Raw genomic sequence first — 6000 nt, 5'->3', positions numbered from 1 at the left:
ACTACTGGCCCAAAATACTACTTTGAACAATATACAAATAACCCTAGTTAATATTATGACATAACCTAGACATGGGCCCAAAATCCTAAGTCCACGTCCCTTCATAATGGCCCAAAGGACTTTGCTTCACTAATGGGCCTAGCACTAAAATCCAATTTTATATCGAGCTACAAGGCCCAAAAGGCCCAATATGCCAACCTTGACAGAAATGATGAATTCACACCCAAGACACTAGCGAGTCCAGGCCCAAACACTTAGGGCCCAATGGTTCAAAATCCACCGAAGGCCGAAAACTTCCTGTGAGCATATGCCCAACATACCTTTTCTGTACACTTAGCGTACCGAGCTAAGGGGTTGTACACACAACATACAACATAGTACACCCAACGTACAAACCGTTCATACACAAAATCCATTAGGTGCTTAATGCATGCAGGCTCTTCACTCAAATTTTAGATCCTGGTCGATATAATGGTCCTAAGGCATAAAGTTGGCAACTTTATGCCTTTGCATGATATATAAGATCCCAACAAATCAATCTACTTTATTAAGACCTTTCCAAAGGTCTTAACTCATGCATGGAGCCAAATAAGACATCAAGATTGCATTTTTACACTGTAAACAAGGCCAATAGTCTCAAATCTAACCTTCCTAACCTCTGGAGCTACCCAAACTCCTAAGAGATAATTTATGGACTAAAAAGTAGACTCTAACAAACCCTAACTCAGCAAGCAAGGAGGATAGGCAAGATCCAATATTTTTACCTTTAAAAACTCTACAAGATGCTCTAGATGCAGGATCCAAAGGCTCATTCCTTAATCATGACTAGAACATCACCTTCTTCTTCTTGAACGTCCTCTAGAAAAGTCACCAAACACACCTTTATGCTCAAAACTCACAAGTTCTTGCAAAATGGGGTTTAAGGACGAAATGAGGCGATAGAGGCTTATTAGGTTTTGGTCCAAATGATATAAGGTTGTTTAAATAGGGTGAAAGTCAAGAAATTAGGGTTTTAGTCATTTGCCACGTATGCCCCATGTACATGCTCGTACGCCCAGCATACGAGCCTCAGCTACCCAATGCACATATGTCTAACGTACGGAAGGACCTTTTTTTGCCAAAATGAAATACTTTGAGGGTAAAGAATGGAATACATGTATTAGAGTGTTACAACTCTCCCCTACTTGAACTACACTTCATCCTCAAAGTATGCTATTGCAAGTAGATCCGGGTAATGCTCTCGTATCTCGTCTTCCGGATCTAAAGTCCATTCAGAGGCCTTCCGGTGTTGCTACTGTACCTTCACTAGCTTCACCACATTGTTACAAAGAGCTTTAGTTTTTCTATACAAGTCTACGATGGGCTTCTCCACATAATTCAATATCCTATCCACCTGAATATCATCCGAAGAAATAAATACAGCCTCATCTGCAACACACATCCAAAGCCGAGACATGTGGAAGGTGTTATGAATCTGAATGACCTCATCAGGAAGATCTAACCAATAAGTAACCTTGTCACCTAAGGTAGAAATCCTGAATGGACCAATGTATCGGGTTCCCAGATTTCCCGTCTTCCAAAACAGGATGACACCCTTCCAAGGTGACATATTCAGAAAGACAAAATCTCCGACCTGAAACTCGAGATCCGATTGATGTCGGTCAGCATAACTTTTATGGCGGCTCTACATGACTCGCAACCTATTGCGTACTTGTTGAACCAACTCGGTGGTCTTAAGAAACACCTCGGTGATTCCCCTGACTCAATGTCCAACCTCCACCCAACAAATTGGGGTCCTACACCTCCGATCATACAGTATCTTAAACGGGTGTCAGTCACTACTAGCATGATAATTACTGTTGTATGAGAACTCTGCTAGTGGAAGCTAAGTATCCCAACTGTTGAAATAGTGTACCTTAATGATCGATAGATACAAACAGATAAGCAATAAATGAAACAATAAGAACACAAGAATGATTTGAACGATGTCGAATGATTAAACTTTAGCACCCCAGAAGAGCTCGACAAGGAACTTCGACTGTAGAGGTGTTTAGGGTTACAATAAAATACGATAATCAAACTCCTAGCGTATTAAAGGCACGCATGAACGCACTATTTATAATACTATATTAACCCTAATCAAGTTGGATAGGCCCAAACCGGATATACAAAATACTAGCCCATGACGCAACACATAATACTCAACAATCTCCCCCTTTTCGTCAATGGAGCTGAGAGCTTAGTTTGGCTGAGCTACTAACGACTTCTTTACAGTGTTGAACACACCCAATATAATGGCCAAAAGAGTTTGTCTGAAAGTAATATACCACCGGAGCATGTCTGTGAAGTTATTCTTATCTGACTCGGAGTTCGCCTTGCACTGATGAATAATATTTATAATGTGCTCTAGGCAGTCAGCAGAGAACAAGTGTTTGTCTACCAAAGCAAACAAAAACTTTTCCCATTTCGCTCTTGTAAACATAACCGTTAGTTAAGCAGAATCGATTTGACCAAGAGTCATTTTGTTGACGTCTCTTGGCTTTGCAGTTGGCTTCACTGTCGGTTTCTTTCTTAGGACATTGGCTGCTTCTTGATCCATTTTCGCTACCTCATAGATATAGCAAGCTATCATTCATTTTAGATGCTCCAAAATTGGTCCATACTCCTTTGCATTGGTAAGCAGAATATTGAAGAGCAGGATCCAATCATGTGGATTTAGGTTGGGAAGGTCTGTAAGGGAGATAACTGACACCGAGTTATCCGAACCTCGGGTTATCTTGAAAGAGATGTTGATAAATTTCCCTGAAGGTGATGGCTTCAGTATCTTGACAGTAATAATCTTTTGTGCACTCCAGGTCAGATATTGAGGCTGATCGAACTTGAGATAAAAATCAATCAGTTCACGGTCTACCTGAGGATGAGGAGAGGGAACTTCAACAGTTGAATCAAAGCAGTGAAAAACGAATGCCTTTTGGGTTATAGGCATATCGAACTGTGAATCACTTGTATTATCACAGTCAAAAGAAGTCACTGGTTCCAGCCAAAGTGTGCTTGGAGACTCTATGGCTTTTTTGATCAGTGTCTCCTTAGTCCACGGAAGGAACAACATCTTCTTGCAACTTAATGCATCATCATCTTCTTTCTTTTTCTTCTCTCTTTCCTCAGCTTCCTTAGCAACCTGATGGGTTTCATCAATCTTCGCATCCTTCTTCTTGCGTTTCAGGATCTCGGAGATAGTTTCTTGATCCTCATCACTTTCATCGTGTTCACCAATAACACGCTTTTTCTTCTCTTTAATACCAGAACCCGAAGCTAAATTATCCTTTAGTTCAGTTTTGACCTTCGATTTAAGTGGGATTGGTTGTGGCTTTTCTTCTTCTCCCCTTGTTGCGGAGGAACAATTCTCTCCGAAAACACCCTTCATTCCTCGTAAGAGTTCAAGTGAAGGAAGGAGTTTGGAGGTCAGATGATTGCGAATGGTGAGCGTTAGAATGGGATCATGAGCTTGAAGCACGTTGTGTAACTGTGACAGAACATCACCAGCACAACTATGAAACATAGCTTTTTTGGTTTTCAGTAAGGAGATTTCACGTTCTGTTTTGGCTAGGTCAGCTTTCTATACCGCATTGATAGCAATTTGTTGTGCAAGACCCTATCGGAGTTCCCTTTCTATGAGAAGATCAGTTGTGAGCTTTTCGAACCGAGAGTCAATGGAAGACAAGAAATTCTTGTTATTAGCAGAGATGTTGGAACGGATAGTCTCAAACTTTGTATGTTCGGCTTGAAGTGATTGAGAAAGAGAACCAATTGACTCTGTGACCTTGGCAGCATTTGAATCAACATGACCCTTGAAAGAGTCAAGAAAAACCTGGGAGTCACGGAGAAGATCTTTAACCTCAGAGGTGGCTCTTTTGCACATTGAAGAAGAGTCATCCACAACTGTAGTACATTTATCAATGAATTATTTATATTGATGAAGGGTTGTATCCATGAATGCTTTGAGAAAAACATCATTGTACTTTTTGGTGGAATGGATCAGTGTATCAAGTTTTTCATGAACACTATCGATTTGTTGCTTGGTTGCAGGAGTAGATTCATCTTCCTCACTTGGGATTCAGTAGGGGCTATAGTAAGTGGAATCAAACTCAAACTCGGCTCCTCCAAGAACTGGACTAGAATCAGCAGAAAGAGTTGGGGAAATTGGCTCAGTTGTGAGTTTAGCGGTTCTTCAGTCATCGCCCCTACATCAAATGTGTTGAAGTTGACAGAAGGATTTATGGTAGAGGTGATGATAGGAGTTGGTATTGAAGTAGTGATAATGGGAGGAGAAGTAACAAGTGGTGGTGAAGCAATTTTTGAAGCAAGTGGAGATACAAGTGGAGGTGGAACCGAATCTTGAACTGTTGTCTTGGGTGGAGAGGAAGGGGGTGTAGGAACAGAATCATTGAAAACTTCCACCAGAGTTGGAGTCCGAGGAGGTGTATTACCCCTAGGTGAACCTGCATGTTTCTCTTCCTCTTCTTCTCCTGCAGACTGTTCTTGTTTCTGTTCTTGATGTGAAGGTGAAGGAGTGTGTGTTCGGCGAGCCATTTTCTTGACTTTCTTGGGTGCAGAGGAATCACCCTTGTCAACTTTTTGTTTCTTTGCCTTAGTCGGTTTGGAAGAGGGTTCTTCAGTTGCTTCTTTCTTGACAGCTACCTTCTTTCCTCGCTTTGCAGATTTCTCCACCTCGTCCAATGCACCTTGCATCTCTGGAGTTAATTGACAAGGACTCTTGGGAGGAATCAATTTATAGTCATAGATGAGTTTTCTTTCTTGAGAGACAGATCGGTACATGGTTTCTGGAATTGAGTCGTTGTGCAAAAACTTGGTTGGATCAGAGACAATGATCTTTTTGGTATGAAAGGAGGAAATAGAGGAAAGTAGAGAATCCTTCATGACTGGAACATTGATGGATGTTATAGCCCATTGTGCGATGATGGTCCAAAACCATCCACATGAAATTTCAGAGTGTCTGGCTGAAGAGGACAGACTCTGTACCAGTTGGGACCATATCAAAGACCCGTAGTCCTGGTTAATCCCATTGTAGATGTCGTACATTATCGTCATAAACACTTGTTTGAGCCATCAGAGCCATCATTGTGGAGGTAGGCATGACTTCTTGAACTTTGTGAAGGATGTAAGGACCTCTGTGTAGCCCATCTCGTAGAACATCGAGAACAGTTGTGTTGTTGTGATGAAGTCCGGTGAGATGACGGAGGCATTGACTGCAAGCCCTAGAAGAGAGTAAAATCATCCTTTTGAAATCGAAGCTTTGTGAGGATGAATCTGAAAGTAGATTCTCTCCTTGATTTTATTGTAAGTTGCTGTGGAGTAAACTTGAGACAAGAGGGACATGGGAAGAGATTCCACTTGAGTTAGAGCGATGAAGAGAGGGGGATACTTTAGAAATTCTACTACTTGAAGCATGTAATGATTATACAGGAATAGAGTCATCTGAATGATCATATTCTATTTACGCTTGATCGAAAGCAGGGATAACGACGCTGTTTGATCCTGAAGAGATGAAGAATTTGCCGTTGTAGAGCTTTGTGAAGAAGATGAACAATTTAACAAGCGCCGGTTTGTTTGAGAGAAGTGGAGTGTGATAAATGGTACAATGAAACGAGAACCCCTTTTATATATGATTGCCATGAGAGAGAAACAATCGTCTATAATGATGAAACTATCTATAAAAAATCACGTGGAAAAGCGGGATTTGACAGCTTGGTTTTTCCCAAATACATAGCATGCGGCGAAGGTTTAGGAGCCGTTTCAACTTCACGCGCCCAATTTTGAACTTATCCACAGACACGTTGGAACGTCGCATCCATTCAACTTCTTCAATCCATTACTCATTTAAAATACAGAGTCCCTTATCACTTCCATAAGACTGTTTAATTTTTAGAACCGAAAGTGAAACTATGCATAATTGTCATGAACCAGAGTTGTGGAAAATCA

Source organism: Lactuca saligna, chromosome 8 (assembly GCF_052625555.1).
Source record: "Lactuca saligna cultivar CGN05327 chromosome 8, ASM5262555v1, whole genome shotgun sequence".
NCBI lineage: Eukaryota > Viridiplantae > Streptophyta > Magnoliopsida > Asterales > Asteraceae > Lactuca > Lactuca saligna.
Note: the sequence above shows the minus strand (reverse complement) of the source record.